The sequence below is a fragment of the Rhinolophus ferrumequinum genome, chromosome 3, assembly GCF_004115265.2.
Source record: "Rhinolophus ferrumequinum isolate MPI-CBG mRhiFer1 chromosome 3, mRhiFer1_v1.p, whole genome shotgun sequence".
NCBI lineage: Eukaryota > Metazoa > Chordata > Mammalia > Chiroptera > Rhinolophidae > Rhinolophus > Rhinolophus ferrumequinum.
This window is the reverse complement of record NC_046286.1, coordinates 46,800,496-46,820,004: the sequence shown is the minus strand read 5'-3', so window position 1 is coordinate 46,820,004 and position 19,509 is coordinate 46,800,496. Positions and strand designations below refer to the sequence as shown.

General features: G+C 39.0%; 1 long non-coding RNA gene across 5 annotated transcripts in view; it reads right to left on the bottom strand.

Annotated features, from left to right (window-relative positions):
* LOC117018925 (uncharacterized) overlaps positions 1-19,188 on the bottom strand; it is a 135,153-nt gene extending 115,965 nt beyond the window's left edge. For 3 of the 5 annotated variants that reach the window (XR_004422370.1, XR_004422369.1, XR_004422373.1), the window contains exons 1-2: positions 18,841-19,099; positions 2,857-2,913 (exon numbers count right to left, since the gene is read on the bottom strand). This is a non-coding gene — a long non-coding RNA (uncharacterized LOC117018925). The other 2 variants (XR_004422374.1, XR_004422371.1) reach the window with 2 other exon arrangements.
* Positions 19,189-19,509: the final 321 nt, after the last annotated feature.

Below are 19,509 nucleotides of genomic sequence, written 5' to 3'. Positions count from 1 at the left end.
GAGAGAGAGAGAGAGAGAGAGAGAGAGAGAGAGAGAGTCTGAGACGGGGCCAAGGACACAGAGCTGAGAAGTGGCCGAGTCAGGACAAGAACCCAGTTCCCACTGTCCTCCGAGCACTCCTACCTCTCCACACCAGCTTCCAGGCCTTTGAAGGTCACAGCTCTCTCCCTGCTCTTCTCTACCTCCTTCGTCCCCCCCTCTAACTCTTGGTCTCAGCTTCTATTCAAGTCCTACAGGGCTTTCCTGGGGCAGGGTACCCTGGGGAGTGTGAGCCCTAGGCAAATGTACTTTGAGGGGCCATGTCTGTCTAAATTATTTTGTTAGAAAATGGGTCCATGTAATGTACAGTGATTTACTGATGAAGGTTTAGGATAATAGGTATTTATTTATTGCCCAATGTGAAAATTCTGGTCTTCTTCATCCCTCATGAATGAGAGTTACCTTGAATCAGCATGTCAGTGCCGTTTTAGAGGTTCGATGTCATGCAATGTTATAAAAGAAATAACTGGCGGGTCAGTGGCGGTGGGAACGTATGCTGATCAGGCTGCCTCCTCAAGCCAGGCCCCACCTCGGCTCTAGGACGGCCCCATAGGTGTGCTTGCTGGAGCTCCTCTGAATAACTGGTCAGTATCTTACAGGCTGCACAGGGAGTAGGATAGTGGCCTGAAGGGAAGCAACGGGATCTGGCTTGCACACTCCACCCAAATAGCACTGCAGCCTGGAGCCTTCCTGTAAGGAATGCCATCCAAACTGTGGGGACCTCTGAGGTATGGGAACCCAAGGCAGGAGTTCCCCCCGTGGGTAAGGGCAGTCCTGTCTCATCAGTGGGTTAATAGATTGCGATGCTATGAAAGAGCAATTCAGAGCCACTTTTCATAGCTTTATGAAGACATCTGGCCATTTGCATTATATGTTAAATAAGCAGGAACGTGGATGCATTAAAAATTAATAGAATATTATATGAATAATAAATCTGTGGTGGTGTATTGAAATGATCAGACATTACCTCCAGGTTAGACAATGCATTCCTGAAATGGTATGAGTTATGTGACCTTATAATCTTTTCACTGGTGGCCTGAGAACAGGAATGAAGAAAAAAATAAATAAACTCTGGGCTGGGTAAGATACCATGCAGCCGCACAAGGTAATTCTAAAGCAATGTGCCTTGGGGTCTACCCCATCCCTTCTTTCTCAGAGCCACACCATGCAGCCCTAAGCCCTTAGCCTGGATTGCAGATGATGCAATCGCGTGAACCCACACAGATTCTGAGGATTGAGAGACCCATAGGATGCAAGCCAAGCAGGTCAGCTAGCCATTTTGGAGTGAGGGATGTTGAGTTCGGGATTTGCATTGATCTGGTCCGGCCCACAGAGGGTGAGGCAGGGGGAGAATCAACAATAAGACGGTGTTTACCAAGCTCCCACCTCCACCCTTTTCTCGCCCCCTCCCCCAAGCCTGCTTTGGAACTTCTAAAGAAACACATTGTAATCCATGGCCATCTCCAACCTCCTTTTCCAAAGCTTTGGTAGTTTCCCATGTTTCCTTCTCATCCCGCCGGTATCCAATTACTTGGTTATCCCACACACACAAGTGCTAGCACATTTTGGCTCACAGAGTTGTAGGTAATATGTTGGCTCAACAAGAGAAACAAAAAAAACAAGAAACAAAAAAAAAAAACCAAAAAGAGCATTTCCTGGCAAATTAGATCGACACAGCCTGGTAACACAGGTGAGGGGCGAACATTTACAACGTCTGCCTCCCCACACTGCTTCTTTGATGCAATTCTTTTGTGCCCTAAAGGAATTTCATGGTAATGAAATCTGTACTCAAAACTCAAGCCTTCCTAACTAGACATACCTTGGGACTGTGTGTTCTCTGCAGTGGAGCTGTGTGTGGCGTGACCTGTTTCTGAGTGTGTGTGTGAGTATGTGTGTTGGGGGCAGACGGATGCTGCTATCAGTGTATGATCTGAGTCTGCTTTGAAAGTTGATCCCAAGGGGAAAATAAGGTACAGATCTAATTTGGTGAGACATTAAAATCGTCTGACTTGTCTTCTCTAACAGAATTCTGGTGCTTGTTTGTCATTATAAAGATCTGGGGTAATAACTTTGTTTAGTGCTTGCATGCCCCCACCCCCCGGATTTCTAGTGGAAAGTCAAAGATGCTGATTTATAAATAGAGGTTTCTTAAGTACTATTTTTAGAACAATGCTCTACCAGATTTATAAGGGGTTGAGAGGAGAAACTACAGTCACTTTTGAGCAAAGTAGCATTTCACTGCATAATAATGAAGTACTAATTGCTCTTTGTCATCACTTTTTATGCAAATTGCCCTGGAGCATTTGCCCAATATGCATTTTACATTTTAACAAAGAAAGTGGAGTCTTGACAAACAAGAATTGTGTACCCAAGCAAAAATAAAAATATCAGCTATAAAACAAAACTGCTTAAGGTGCATTCTCTAAGGATATAGATTTATCTACTATATCATCCCCATTATTAGATCCATTTGACCAATAAGATTCCTTTGAATCTAAAATAACTGTTTATGTGTCAGGCAAAAAAAAAATAAAAAAGTTTGTGCACAGGACCTGCATATTTTATTCATCCTACAATTTACAATGGAAGTTTGATGTGAAAATTATGTTTCTAGCAGTATTTAAATAGAATAGGTCAAAATCGAGATTGTCAAAGAAATCAAACTGTGTCAAAGTATTTATCACAAGCACAAATCTCACTGTTTTAGAGGTTTCAGTTATTCTAATGGAGTCCCATTTTCACAGAGACAGTCAGCAGCATTATCAAAAAAGAAACATGATTTGCATATCATAAATAGGTACAGAGTTTGAAACATACCTCAAAGATGTGTGTGTTCAAATTCTGGTCTGGAGACTGTTACTGGTCACCATTATACTGACACCAGGAAATGAGGAGAAAAAGAGAAATGCAATTTATAAGTTTTCAGGGACCTCCTTCAGAGATATGTAAAATCCAAACTTAGCCTTCCAGGTCATTATAAAGATATATTTGTGAAGGTAAGAGAATAGAACATATTTTATGAAACATTCCATAAGCTTGATCTATACCATTGAAACATTTAAATGTTGGTAATGGAAGGAGAACTGACTCTGGGTGGTGAACACACAATGGGATTTATAGATGATGTAATACAGAATTGTACACCTGAAATCTATGTAATTTCACTAACAATTGTCACCCCAATAAATTAAATATATATATATATATATATTTAATTGTACGGTATATGGGCCTCCATTTGTACTCTTGCCCCAAGTCCCACAAATATTAGGGGCAGATCTACTTCTTCAAACTGCTCCCCCACTTCCAACTCACAAGCTTCAATCAAATCTGTACACTCTAAAAATGGAATGCAATTAGCTGTAAAGGCAGCTGACTTGAAGGGCCATCACCTATGCTAGTCAGTAAATCCAGTTTGCAAATAAAAAGCACAGCATGTGACAAGGTGCTGTGTATGAAGCAGTACAGGATTTCTTCCCAAATGCGCAGACATGAACTGTTGCCTTATTCCATGACCACTGAAGAGCGCTATTTCCAAAGGAGGATAATTCTCAGAATAACAATAATAATAAATACTGTAAGCCTGTTTAATTCCAGGCTTCGAAGCCATTTGCAGTCCTACAGTAATTAGTCCACAGTCCCTCCTTTGAGCTGGATCCATAAGGTGTTATCCACTCATTTTAACAAGCACCCAAAGCCAGACCCAGAAGTGTATTGCCTAAGGTCATTGAATGAATCAGGGGGCAAGTGGAGTGCGGAATCCTTACTCATGGTCCCAGACTCTCTCCATTAGACGGTCTGATTGTGAGATGAAATAGTGGTAAACATGAACTTCTGTGCCCAGGAAATGTACTGTGAAGGGCATAATGAATTACTTATGCTATGTAGTGTATGTATAAATCATATTAAAGCATGCTGAATAGTACATTATCATGCTTCTATTTTGCATTACAAAAGTAACTAATGTAAGCTGCAAAGTGTACTTTTAATCCATTATTCATTTCTGAAAGTAGACCACTATTCAAGTACCATAAAAGGCTACCAGTATAAGCAAACCTGCTTTTCAATTTATAAAGATGAAACAGCATGTTTCTAAAACCAATTTTAAATTAGTCAAGTTGTATTTATCAAAACATATCAAATATATGCCTTTGTCGTTCAGGAGGAGGAATTATGATAAATCATAACTACCTCCCCCCAGAGATCATATTTCTCCAGAGAATCAACCTAATAACTTTCATTATGTGTGAGTCTCTGATCGTTTGTTTTACCTCACTTTTACTGTTTACATTGGGTCAAAATCTATTTTTAATTTCCTTTTTTCATTTGGGTTCAGCTGTATACATTCTGGTTTTCCACAGATACTACACTCAAATAGTTGACACTTCTTCCACAAATGTCTTCCCAAAACACACGCAAGGAGTTGGGGTGTGCCTATTGGCCCTGAGCACCCCATCTAAAGTACCCCCCAGAGGCCTTTCTAATTGTGGTTCAAAATCCAGAAGCCATAAAAGGTTGATAGAAATTGATTTAAAAAAAAAAGCAACATAAGCACAAAATACAAATGACAAACTAAGAAAATGTTTGCAACCTAAATCACATAGGACCAAGCCCTTTAATGTTTAATGAGTCTTAGAAATTGAGAAAAGTCCAACAGCCCAATAGAAATTGAACAAAGGAACTGAACAAAAAAATTCACAAAGAAAGAAACACAAATGGTCTTTAAACATACAAAAAGATGTGCAACTTCACTCGTATAAAAAGCCATTCGGATGAAAGCTACATGATGATACCCTTTCAAATGTGCAAAAAAAAATTCCCAGTGTTTGATAATGTAATTGCTGAAGGGCGGTGGGGAAACGGTCACCTACATGTGCTGTTGGGACTGCAAATGAGAATAAACCGCATGGATGACAATACGGCGATCCCTATCAAAGTTACTTGCTTTGACCCAGTAATCCCACTTCCAGGAATTTGTCCTACAGATAGAAACACCTGCACACTTATGAAATGAGATAGATACAAGCTTATTCATTGCAGTATTATTTGTAATAGCAAAAAATTGGAAACAACCCACGTGCTCGTTAATAGATGTAGTAGTTCATTTTGTGTGTGAACTTGACAGAGCCACAGGGTGCCCAGATTTTTGGTCAAACATTATTCTGACTGATACAATAGGGAATTGACTAAATAACCTATCATATATGTATTAGGAACAGTACTCAGCTATAGAAAACAAATGAGGATGGTTTCTATGAGATCTCCAGGATAGACTGAGTCCTGAAAAGATGTCCAGGACATAGTAAGTGAATAACAGGAAGGCACAGAACAAGAGATACTGTATGCTACACTTTGCCTAAAAGGGCGGGGAATAAGGACATGTATTTGTAATTGCTTGTATTTGCACTAAGAAAACATTGAAAGGAAACACAAAAGCAGTAAATAAAATCACTATTGGGGGTCAAAGTGAACCAGAACACATATTCATAAATGAATATTTTTTTCAATCCTTTTGGTTTTGGAACCATGTGAATATGTTACTTATTTAAAAAAATGAATTTCAATTTAAAAATAAATAATACAGTTTCTTTATCATATCACCCTAATTTATTTCTTTTATTGCACTTACCACCATCTGAAAATTTCTTGTTTAGTTATTGGTTTCCTTGTGTTTTCCCTTCTAGAATAGGGGACAATAAATTATAGCTGTGGGCCATTTCTAACCCACCTCTTATTTTGTAAAGAAGTGGTATTGGAATACAGCTATTCATTTATCTATTCCTAGGGCTACTTTTGTGCTGCAGTGGCAGAGTTGAGTAGCTGTGACCGAGACCATATAGCCCACAAAGCCGAAACTATTTACTATCCAGACATTTACAGAGAAAAGTTTGCTGCCCCCAGTCTAGAATGTGAATTCTGTCCGAACGCAATGTAAGGACAGAAATCTCATCTGCTCTCCAATGTATTCCTCACCACCTAGAACAGTGTCTAGTCATAGCAAGCGCTCCTCAGTAGTGTCACAGGTGGGCTTCCCAGGGAAAACAACCTGAGCTGGAGATCAGTGTGCAGGAGGTTTCTTAGGGAATGCTCCTCCAATTGCCTAGGAAGGGAAAGGGGCGGGGTGGAGCAGAGGGAGAAGTCAAGCCTCAGTGCAGTCTCAGTGGATGGATGTCTACCTGAGCTGGAGGGGAGTTCTGCAGTCGGGATGACCCTTCACACTCTCTGAATGATTTCAGAGGGCTGGGCCTTTAGAGTCTCACCTGGATCTGTCATTGGATGGGGACTCCCCTGGGAAGGAGGTGTGACCTTAAGGGAAGCAGCTTTCTTCAGCCAAAGCTACTCTTGATGTGGTACCACCAATGAGGGCTGTCTGCTGGTGGCACACTCAAGAGCTGGGGTAATAAATCTTTCCTTAGTGGCGGCTGGCGGAAGAATAAGGGAGTACACACCATGGCATAAATATTAACTGAATAAATGAACAACTGTGTGAGTGAGTTTGTATGCATATGTTCCAATAATATTTTCATCTCTTTTGGAAGTACCATTCAGTACATTTTATTCTAATAATCTTTCTTTGCAGTTTTCAGCATGTGTTTTAGTGTGTGTACTTTCAGAAGCTGACTCTGAGACAATGATTGGAGTGCAAGTAGTACTTTGGGAGACACAGGGAACACCAGTAGAGGAAGGAAGGCAGGCAGGGAACGGAAGGCAGTCAGTCCACTGCCCGTGGCAATACAGATGAGTGCTGCTGAAAATGGGGTTCAGGGAACAGTGCCCATCCAGGCACAGTTTGTCAATGAGTTTGCAGACTACAATCGAAGCTTGGTTTCGGAGCAGAATTAACAGAATTTTTTTTTCACTCCCTCAAAATCATTATCTTTAACTTAAAGTTAAGAGCCAATGCCTAGATGGAAAAGTTATGCTGGTACCTAAATGCTACAGAGCAGCTTGGTATTGAAACCTCTTCTCTTATAAGGAAATCTAACTACCAGCTTAGATGTTCTCGAATGGAAGGTGCAGGTTTGCATTTCCTAACAACTTTTCTGCTCTGGGAGTAGCTGACCAGCAGCTGGTTTTATTCCCTTACTCTCCCATCTAGATCTCCATGTACCACCATCAACACAAGGGAAGCTGAAAGAGAAATTAAATGGTCACCTAGAACATTTTCACCCGTTTGGGAGATTGCAATCACCTGACCATGTTTTTCAATGACAGGATAGTAATTGTAACACTTTTCTAGAAAGGGCGAAATACTTTCCATGCCAAACTTAAGTTTTTATCCTTTGAATATAGAGATTCTATATTTCTCATTTTAAAACAGAGGTTCCTATGGGAACAAAGTATCAGTTTCTCTTAGCAACCACTGCGGCTTTTATAACATAGATAAACTTGGTTTCCACATGAAGTACTTTCACTAAAAGCATATTGTTACTGTAAAACCAAGCTTACCATAATATAACTAAAAAAAAAAATTTCTAAGCAGGATACAAAATTACATATCTAGTGTGATAAGTATGTACAAAATAACATTTGTACAAAACACAAAAAGACCTCAAAGTAGTAACCAAGCTATTAAATCTTTATTTCTTTGTGTCCATATTTTCTAAATTTTTGTTTTTTGCACAAAATAACTGTAGTGCCAAAAATAAGATAACTCCAAGCAGAATATAATTGGGTTGTAAATGAGAGACAGAGGACAGAAGTATAATAAACTCTAAGCTGGACATCAGAGCACTCTTTTCTCGCTGGGACTTCATGATTGTACAACTGGATTGCTGGGTGCAAATCACTTAACCGCTGGCTCTTCCCATGAAGTGATATCTAAGTTTCTTTTCAACTCTAAAATTCATTGATTCTATCGTTTTACTTTCCCACAATAATTTTATGTGTGGTGTTGAGCCAATATTGCATCAGTTTACAGATTTTGGAGAGCATGAAAATCACCAGGGAAACAAAAGATAAGTGCTGGCAAGGATGTAGAGAAAAGGGAACCCTCATGCCCTGTTGGTAGGAATGTAAACTACTGCAGCCGCTATGGAAAACAGTACGGAAGTGCCTCAAAAAATTAAAAATAGAACTATGGTATAATCCAGCAATTTCACTTCTGGGTATTTATCTAAAGGAAATGAAATCACTATCTGGAAGAGATATCTGCACCTCCATGTTCATTGCATCCATGTTCATTACCTATAATAGCCAAGACATGGAAACAACCTAAGTGTCCGCAGACAGATAAATGGATAATATATATTTTACTATAATGTATATATATGTGTTTTACTATAATATATATATATTTTACTATAATACATATATATATATTTTACTATAATATGTATTTTACTATTAACTTATTTTACTTATATTCATTTTTGCTCCAAAAAACGCATTTGACCTGATTGTCCAGCTAGGTCTTATTTTCGGGGAAATACAGTATATGAAATATATAGTATATATGTGTATATGTTATATATTATTTATATATATATATAATATATATAACATATATATAACATATATATAATATATATAATATATAACATATATTTTATATATATTCTCTGTATATATATATTATTCAGCCATTAAAAAGAAGGAAATCTTGCCATTTACAACATGGATGGACCTTTAACGTAAAGGCATTATGTTAAGTGAAATAAGTCACATAGAGACAGACAAATATTGTATGATGTCACTTATATGTGGAATCTAAAAAAAACGAGCTCATGAAAACAGAATAGATTGGTGGTTGCCAGAGGCAAGGGGTGGGGGTGGGGGAAATATGTGAAAGTAGTCAAAAGTTACAAACTTCCAGTTTTAAGATCAGTCCTGGGGATGCAATGTACAGCATGGTGACAGTAGTTAATAACACTGTATTGCATATTTGAAAGTTGCTAAGAGATTAGATCTTAAAAGTTCTCATCACAAGAAAAAAAATGTATCTATGTGAGGTGATGGATGTTAACTAAATTTATTGTGGTGAATCATTTTGCAATATATATTATCAAATCATTATGTGGTACACCTTAAACTAATACAATGTTATATGTCAATTAGATCTCAAAACTGAGAAAATAAAATTAAAATTAAATAAAAAAAGAAAACCACCAGTGGAGCTTCTTAAAAACAGATGTCTGGACTGCAACCTCATAGATTCTCCATTAGTCGGTTAGACTAGGATCCAGGCATTTGCATTTTTATCATGGCTTCCAGGACATTCTAATATAGACCACATTTGGGAGCTACTGTAATGCCACATGCTTTGTACAAGTCTTAAAGACTTAAAAATTGTCTAATAAAAAGAACTATTTGGCACAAGATAATGAGTTTTCCATGAGACCATCTAGTGGTACAATTAGAACTTGGAGCAGTTTTTATCCTAAAATATATAACTCAGAGTCATCGATTCACCCCAACCACTTGTTACAAGTGCTATAACTTTTGTAGATAGTGTGTTAGAAAATTCAACAAGGGAGAGAAAAATGAACAGGATAGAATGAGTTTCTGAGTTCAAATAAGGCCACAGGAGGTAAGAAGGAAGACCCAAGTCAAGATACAGTGTAACCCAATGTCAACAAGAGGGTATGGCTATCTCACATGGCCATTTTTTAGGGTAAACTTCAATGTCCATTTTTATTAGTCTCCCTTTCTAGAGAAGACTAATAGATAAAGAAACAAATTTGGGCCATGAAGATAAAAATAAAATCAGTGTGATTTCTCTTGCCACACAACTGAAACTCCATTTCCAAGAGAAGTAGTGTGAAATAATAGAAGCCAAAATTGAATACTGAACTGGCCCCTTAATAGCTATACGACATTGGACATATTTAACCCCTCTGAGCCCTGGTTTATTTATCTGTAAAAGGGAGATAATAAAATCTACCTTGAGGAACTGTTGTAAAGATTATGTAAACAATATATACAAGAAGTGCTGGTATGGTGTCTACTGCAGATAACAGTAATTATTATTGTTACTGCTTCAAGATACGAAAATTTTGAAATTAAAATTGTGTTTCCATTTGGAATTACTTAAATTTGTTTAAAGGCAAAATTAAATGTTTTGGTCAAAAACCATTTTATTTTTCCATGGTAGCACTAAAACCAATTTTTGGACCAATATGTGATTTCTATGTGCTGAAAGAGTGCGATTGGGCATTTTTCCCTCCTAGTTTTTGAGAATGAGGTGGAACATGTAAACTTCTCAAGAGGTACTGCTGTTGGCATTTGAGCTCTTAGCAGTTAATATAAACCCTGGATATACAGGGCCTTCAATTTCCTTTACAACAGTTGCCTGAGTAGGATTTATCACCCGTGTCCTGGTGTGCTCAGGAGGATAGATAGGGTGAAAAGGTCAATCAAGCTGGTGAGACGGTCGTAATGTGAAAATGTTTTTGAGCAAACAGTAGCTTAAATTTTTCCTTCCAAATCAAAAATATGATGAAGTTATGTTTAGATAGGGTTTGGTTCTAGATCTCAATTCCACTTGTGTAATCTTTAGCTAAATACCTAAAGATTCAGGATTTAGGCGATTTTTCCTCTATGGTAATCACACGCTGTTTGGTTAGCATGAAATAGATGTGTATCTACAAAAAACTGTTAATATAAGCAGAAATCTGTGAACATAAAAACCCATTAAAATAACAGTGAAGCCCAGAGTAAACCCACAAACGCAAGGAGGTTCAGGGGTTCAGTGTCTCCTTCGTTTGCCCTGCTGGTGTGATAGCTGAGACTTGGTGAACTGGAACAGAATTGACAAGGGGCACGCTTGCCATTTCAAGTCTCCCGGATTAAATTGATGTCTTGTTTTTAATTTCATTTCCTTTTTTATTTAAAAAAAGAAGTTGTTATTCACATTTTGAAATTATGCTAAAATGCAAGTTAACTCTCCCACCACCGCCTCTCTGCCTGATTGCTCACTGGATAAAACATAAAAGAATTATCAAAAATAGCCCCGATGCCGGCAGCCCAACGCAACCATTAGTGTTGGTTGCTGAGGGCTCTAAGGGACGAAATAACCAGTATCTGGGAATCCCCTGCCCAGTGCTATACAAAAAAATCACCAAGATTTTTGTACTCAAGTCCATTGCATGTACTGTGAAACAATGGCAGGAGTTCAGTCTATATTTTAAGTGGAAAGTATTGGGGAAATAGAATTAGTCTTTGATTTGAGCAAAGATTCAATGCTAACTGCTCCGGAGCTAACCTTGACTCTGTTATTGAGTCGCTGTCATTCTCAACAAGCCTTTGGGACTCAATTTGACCATCTACGACCCAGGAATAAGACAAGCAGCTTTGCTCTTTTGCAATTGCTGTACCCTTGAAAACTGGTATGAACCAAATTGTGAAAAATAAAGGTACAAGCTTTCAATAGAGTAGAAAACAGTATTTTAAGAAACCTCAAGATGAATCCTTTTGTCAAGTAAAGAATCCTTTTATAGTCTATTTTTTAAAAAACAAATTCAACTTTCAGTATTATATTCTTTAAAAGTGGAACACATTTAAAAAAGGGAAAGCATGGTGATTGCTATGGGCCCGATGTAATGGGTCAGGCCTAAGGCTTCCCTACCCTTTCCCATCTAAGAAGCTTTCTGAATATCCACCCTGTTCCAGCTCAGCTCCTGCTGCTGGGCTGCGGAGGGAGAACGGGGTGGCCACAGACGGGTCTGCAAGTGCCAGACGATTCTTCAGGCAATAAAAAAACTCTGAGTTCCTGGGAGGCCTAAGGGAATGGGAAGCAAGAACTGGAAAGATGGGAGGGAAGGAGATGAGGTCAGGCCGGGGCTGGTGAAGGGGTTTGGAGGTGATTTGCTAGAGAGCTTGACACATACGAGAAACTAAACGATGAGTATGATTAAAAGTTGGGGATTGAAGGGGAGAATGACATAAAGTTGGAGAAAGAGGCCAGGGCTTCGTCATGCAGGCCTTAAATTTAACCTACCCTCAATGGGAAGCCATGAAGGGCTTAAGCCAGGAAGGGTGATGTGACATCCATCTTCCCCTGCCCTCAGAGCTCCTGGTTGTGGCGCCTTCGGTGTTGAATGGAATTATACTACCAGCTTTCCTCGTTATGCAGATGGCAGATTATTAGACTTCTCAGCTTCCATTACCGTGTGAACTAATTCCTATAAGAAATGTCCTCATACATACCTAGTTCTAGATCCTGTTGGTTCTGTTTCTCTGGAAAACCCTGACTAATACTGAAGCTAAATGAGTCACCTCCCCACACATACCACAAGAAGGGGCGGAGTTGAGGTTTTGCCGCTTGGAAAGTGGTTAACTATTAACACAAGGGATCCAGGGACAAATTACTCAGAGACTTATCCCTGCACTCCAGCTGGTGGTGCTGAGGGGCCATCGGAATTCCCTGAGTTAGCAGGGAAAGCCGGTCAGCAGTGAAGAGAATGGAGCAGAAACAGTCAGAGAAAAACAAAGACCACACAGCCCTTGAGAGACTGATTCTAAGACTATTCATAGCTTTGAAATTCATTTCAAAGTGAGTCCATATGGTTCTTACAATAGCTTCCCCCACCCCTTACTTGCAGTGCCTTGAATTCATCTCTACTTCTTGCAACTGAAAAAAAAATCTAACTAAACAACAGAATTAAAATACCCAAGGTAGAAATAGCTCCATCATTTTTTTTTAATTTATTGGGTGACAATTGTTAGTAAAATTACATAGATTTCAGGTGTACAATTCTGTATTACATCATCTATAAATCCCATTGTGTGTTCACCACCCAGAGTCAGTTCTCCTTCCATCACCATATATTTGATCCCCTTTACCCTCATCTCTGACCCCCCGCCTCCCTTACCCTCTGGTAACCACTAAACTATTGTCTGTGTCTATGAGTTTTTGTTTCTCATTTGTTTGTCTTGTTCTTTTGTTGTTTTTGGAAGGCAGTGTGGAGGTTCCTCAAAAAATTACGAATAGAATTACCGTATGACCCAGCAATCCCTCTCCTGGGTACCCCAAAAATCTGAAAACAGTTATACATAAAGACACGTGTGTTCCAATGTTCATTCCATCGTTTTTTGACCTCCAGCAAATAACCACGTTGTTTGTCCGCGAAATGTTTGTACCTGTGACTAGTGCTCTAGTTCTGTCATTCCCTCCCTCCCCATCCTTGGGCGTGTCCTGATAACTGGTTCATACTCTTCTCCAGCTGGCATGTGCCAGGCTGCTCACCTCAGGTCTGAATCACATTTCAGATGGGTTCCAGAGTGGAGAAAAGTATATGTAATCAAGCGCCTAAGAAGCTTGAGACACTTTGCTGGTTGCTGTCAGACTTGTCATTTCCTTGACTCTTTTATGACTATACGTGTGGAGTTATAATAGTAGTTTTGTCAATGAGGAATCTGAGTTCCTCAAAGTTAAATGATATGCATAGGAAGTAGTAGAGCAGAGATTAGAACACAGGTCTTCAGGATGCCACAGCTTGTGCCAGCTGTGCCAGGCCACCCCCAGCTTCGGAAGTGCAGGGATCGAAGTCGATCATCAACCTCCTTGCTGTGGATTGTATGTTGTACTCCCGAGGTAGTGCTCCTGGGAGTGGGAGAGAGGAAGAGAAAAAGAAGCACAAATGCAGTGGAGAAGAGCTGAACAGGAAGTGGTAGAAAAGAAAGAAGCAACAAGGCAAGAGAACACTAGCACATAAGGCGACTGTTAAATGGGTGACAAGTGTTCCACAGGGTTGACGGAGTTAGTAGGAGAAACGGAAGCCCTTCAGAGAGAGCCAGAATTTCACCTGTGCCTCCCGTTTTAAAGCTAGCTATCCACCACCAAGTCCAATCTGGCCCCTATTTTCCACTCCCACCAAAATAAAAGGCATAAGCAACATTAGAATAAAGCGAGGCACTAAATCTGAGAGCAGCTGAGTCTAGAAAGCAATCTTTGGCATTTTGTCAGCAATAAAGTATGAGTTTCCGTTTTTAATTTTGGGAAATTTCATATTGCACAATTTACTTTTCCCCCACAGCCGCCAGTACTGTTTGCTATCCATTTGGTATCTGGACCAAACCCAAGCATTTAGGGGCAGAGACCGCTTTTACTGGTTTGGGCAGCATTGCTTATTGAAGAGAACAGGCCCTGGAGCTGGACTTCATGAGTTCAAACCCTGCCTCTGATACTTGATGTGGGTGTGTCTTTAAGAAAACACTCAAGTCCTCTGTGCCAAACATCCTACTTCCTAAGGCGGTTGTGAACATAAAACAGGGTGACTAACCATCCTGGTTTGCCTGGGACTGAAGTGCTTCCGAAGATGCTGGACTTTCAGTGCTACAACTGGGGAAGTCCCAGGCAAACTGCGATGAATTGGTCACACAAGGATAAGATATTGTAGGTAAAGCACTAAAACAGTGAGTGCTCAACAAATGTTAGCCATTGATATTATTTGAACTCGCTGTGAATGTGACTATTGTAGTGCTGGTGGTTTCCCATGAATTTGGAGTTCTAGAACTAGAGTCCTGGCCTTTCCTAAAAGGTGAGACCAGTTCCATGTCTCCGATGTCCTGAAATCGCTGGAAACAGGGCAAAGATCAGGGTGGTGTACCTGTGCTGACAGCGAAGTCTGTGCCCAGAGGGAGGGTGAGCCAGACTCCAGCCTCTTCTTCTGGCCTGTAATAAAGTTCCCCTCACCCTCTTCTCCTGCCCTACCTACTCTGTGATGGATGAGCCTGGGCTACACTGGCTGTCTGGCCAGACTGCATTGGAGATCTAAAGACAATTTGATCTGCTGAGTGAAGAATTTTAGTCTTTGGAGTCAGATTTCCCCTCAGGACACCCTGAGTCTCCCCAGGAGTTCCAAGTGAATTTCTGAACACTGCAAGGGCCATCCCTGTACACTCAGGATCTGGTGTCCTTGGGGGGTTCCATTTCTTGCAAACTCTTCAAACATTTTATCCCTGAGGGACATGTGAGTTTCCTCACTGCCTGGTCTCAAATACAGGAGAGAATTTATCTAGGAGGCACGTCGGTGCAGGCCTTAATTACTTAGGGATCTTAGACTGGCTAGGGTGCTCATGGGCAGCTTATCCTCGTTAAGCCTTGGCTCCACATTTGCAAAGCTGAGACAAAACTTGCTAAGCACTTACTATGTGTTAAGCAATTGACATTCTATATCTTTTCTTTTCTTTTTTAATTGTACAATTAAATGTTTGGTTAATGTAATTCAATTAGTCGTGACAATGTATGAAGGAATTTCATCTGCTACTGACAGAAAGTTATCAAGATTGTCAGTTACAAATGTTCAGTCCCCTTGTCAGAAAACATCTAGTGTGATATTTTTGAATTTGTAACTTGTAACATTTTAATCAAACAAATACAAATTCCACTTAAGCCATATTTGATTGATTGATTGATTGATTTAGTCTGTTTTTCTTTGTGTATTTGAAAGTTTTGCTTTATGTATTTTGAGGGTATTTTATTAGGTACATAAAAATTTAGAATTGTTATATATTCCTGATAAACTGACATACAATGTCTTAATTAATCCTCAAGATAAACTAAAGGGGTATTTATTTAAAAATCCCATATTATATAGGAATCTGAGGCACAGAGAAATGAAGTAATTTGTCGAAAGTTAAACAGCTTGCAAGTGGCAGAACCACATTCAAACTCGGGAAATCTGGCTCCAGAACTCAAATTTTCAACCAGCATATTCTGACTCTATGCCCACCTCACAGAATTGTTGTGAAACATAAACTAACACATACAAAGACACTTAGCATATGGTAGGCCCTAAATAAATATTAGATGTTATTGTTGTAAGGGAAGCAGGCTGAAAAGATAGTCAAGGTAAATTGTTCAGCATTAGTATGGCCTTCGTTCACGTACAAGAATAACCAGTGAGTCTACTAAACCAGCCTGACACCATTAGAAAAATTTAACAAGTATTTATTGAACATGTGTTCAGTGACAACTACTACTACCAAAGGAACTCAGGGTACAGCTGTGAGCAAAACCAGACACTATTTCTATACCCCTGAAGCTTACAGCTCAGTGAAAGAGATAACAATTGAACAAATCATTCTACTCAAAAGAAGGGGGAGAGGAATAAATGAATAACCCAAAAAGGAAATGAAGAAAAAAATTTCATTTGCAATAACATCAAAAGAATGAAATACTTAGGAATAAATTTAACCAAGGAGGCAAAAACTTGTACATTTGAAAACTACAAAACATAGCTGAAAGAAATTAAAGAAGACACAAATAAGTGGAAAGGCATCCTGTGTTCATGGATTGGAAGACTTAATATTGTTAAGAGGCTAATAATACCCAAAATGATCTATCGATTTAATGCAATCCCTATCAAAATCCAATAGTGCTTTTTTCAAAAATAGAAAAATTCATCTTAAAATTCATATAGAATCTCAAGGGACCTCGGAGAGCAAAAACAATCTTGAAAAATAACAAAGTTGGAGGTCTCACACTTCCTGATTTCAAAACTTATTACAAAGCTGCAGCAATCAAAACAATGTTGCACTGTCATAAAGACAGACAGGTAGGTCAATGGAATAAAATAAAGCTTTGCATATATGGTCAAATAAATTCTTGACAAGGGTACAAACACTATTCAATAGGGAAAGGGAGACTTTTTAACAAATTGTGTTGGGAAAATTGGACATCCACATGCAAAAGAATGAAGTTGAATCCTTACCTTACACCATATACAAAAATTAATTCAAAGTGATCAAAAACCTAAATATTAGAGCTAAAATTATAAAACTCTTAGAAGAAATATAGGGGAAACTCCTTGACATTGGATTTGGCAATGATTTCTTGGATATGACATCAGAAGCAGAGCAATAAAAATAAAAATAGATAAACTGGACTACAACAAAATTAAAAACTTCTGTGCATCAAGGGACATAATCAACAGAGTGAAAAAGCAACCTACAGAACGAGAGAAAATATTTGCAAATCACGTATGTGATAAAAGGTTGATATCCAGAATATATAAAGAACTTCTACAACTCAACTACAAAAAAACCAAAAAACAAAAAACAAATAACCTGATCAAAAAATGTGTTAAGGACTTGAATAGCTATTTCTGCGACCAAGACATACAAATGGCCAATAAGCACATGAAAAAGTGCTCGAGGTCACTAATCATAAGAGAAATGCAAATCAAAACCACAATGAGCTATCACCTCACATGCATCAGGATAGCTTCTATCAAAAAACAAAAACAAAAATAACAAGTGTTAAGGGGAATGTGGAAAAACTGGTGCCTAGTGTAGTCAAATTTATAAAGAAAGAAAGTAGAAGAGTTGTTGCCAGGGGCTGAGAGGAAGGGAGAAAGGGGAGTTGTTGTTTAATGGGTATAGAGTTTCCATTTTGCAAGATGAAAGGAGTTCTGGAGACGGATGGTGGTGATGGTTGCACAACAATGTGAAAGTTGTTAAGCATATACTACTCAACCGTATGGTTCAAAATGGTTAAGATGGTAACTTTTTTGTTACATATCTTTCACCACACTTAAAAAATAAATTTAAAAAGAAGAGAGGAATATAATTGTAATGAATGCTGCAATGGATTTAGGTCCAAGGTATATCTAAACTGGATCTGATCTGGGCAGTGGTGAGGGAAGCTTCACTAAGCTGAAAGCAGGATGATAGGGGTTTGCTAGGGAAGAAAAGAAACAAAGAGAACTGTATTTACTAAGTCTGTGTGGTGAGGAAATCTTCAGTCACTGAGATGCTTTATCAATTATCGACTAGATACAAACCCTTGTTTTCACCTGGTTACTTCGGTTTGTTTGTTTTTTATTGAGACATAACTTACAAAGACTGCATAAATCTTAAATGAATAGCTTAATAAATTTAGTACCTTTGAATCAAGTAACCATCAGAAAAGGTATTGTCATGCTTCCTTTCCCCCCTTCCTTGCCCTTCCCCTGGAGGCAGTGGTGGGGCTGGGGGCTGAGGAGAGATATCAGCAGGGAGCTGGTCCAGATGGAAGGTGACTAAAGAGATATGACAACTAAATATAACCTGTGATCCTGAATTGAATCTTGGACCAGAAAGGAAAAAGAGATGTTGTTGGAATAGTTGGTGAAATTTGAATAGCGTCTCTGGATTGGATGGCAGTGTTCTGTCAATGCTAACTTCCTGATCTGAATGTTGCATTGTGGTCATGTAGAACTGTGTCACTGCCTTTGGAAAATAGGCTCTGATGCACTTAGGGGTTGATGGGCATCATGTTGAAAACGTGCTTTCAAATATTCAGAAAAAGAATAATAATGAGTGTGTGTGTGGATCTATCTATCTATATCTACATTTTTAGAGAGAGAGAAAGAACACAAATATGTTGAAATATTAATAAATGGGATATCTGGGGGAAGGACATATGAGAGTTGTATGTCTTACTCTTGCAACTTTTCCAAAATTTTGAAATTATTTCTAGATATGTTATTTTACAAAGACATTGTCTATGATTGAAATAAACCACAAGTGATGCAGGAAGTAACAGAGGTGAGACCAGAAATGAAGATGAACATTTGTCTATCACTGAATTTGAAAAGGAAAGTATGAGAGAAAAGCATTGTTAGGGTTCCTTTAGCTCTCTCCAGAGTGAAGTAGGCTAACCTGCTAATAACCTACTTGTGGTTAGAATAAATTAATAAATATGCATTCTGCTTCAGCGTGTGCTTTGGTTAGCATGAATTGGTCATCAGATCTGGGAATACAGGTCACTTCTCTGGATCATGGCCCAGCACCAACCCTGAGACAAGTTATGTACCAACCCACCTCCCCAACACTGCCTTTTCCAGCTTCAGAAAATTGAGGATGAAGGAAACCTACCAACAGAATCTCGCCTGTAATGATGACAGACCTGGGCAAAGTTGTAAATCCAGAAGGTACTGAAGTGAAACTGGAACAAACACGTGCTCCTCGATGTCTTCATCCATCTGCAAAATCAGCAAAGGTCCGATTCAAGTCCGGGCATGCATCTCTGGCTTTCCACACACACCTATCACATGAAATGCAGAGAAGTGAGCTCCTCAGCATGTAGTACTGTGGGAGATTTACGTAGGAAGCGTCTTGGGAAAAGGGAGAGACAGATGAGGCCCAAACCTGTCGTTGACACAGGTGCTGGGCCGGATGAACACACGTGGGGATGGGCCAGCTGTACTGACCAACACATGGCTGTTACCAGCGTTCAGGTTGGATGCCCTTGTGTAATTATATCACATAAACAGGTTCATTTGTTTGTTTTTAAAAATAGATTAGAAACTGGAAGTATACTTTTATATATTCTTTGGGGAAATGGCTATAGGATTAGTGAACTCAACTCTGTGACCCTCAAAAAACTCCTAAGCTAGCTTGAAGAAAATAATTCAATTTCAAGTACATTTTTATTAGAATGAAATCATCCAGGTTTTCCATTCCCAGTAATTTGGAAGTTGTCAGATTACTTCTGTCTACAGCCAAACTTTTTCAAGTTTCTTAAGCAAAGATGTAATGAAAGCT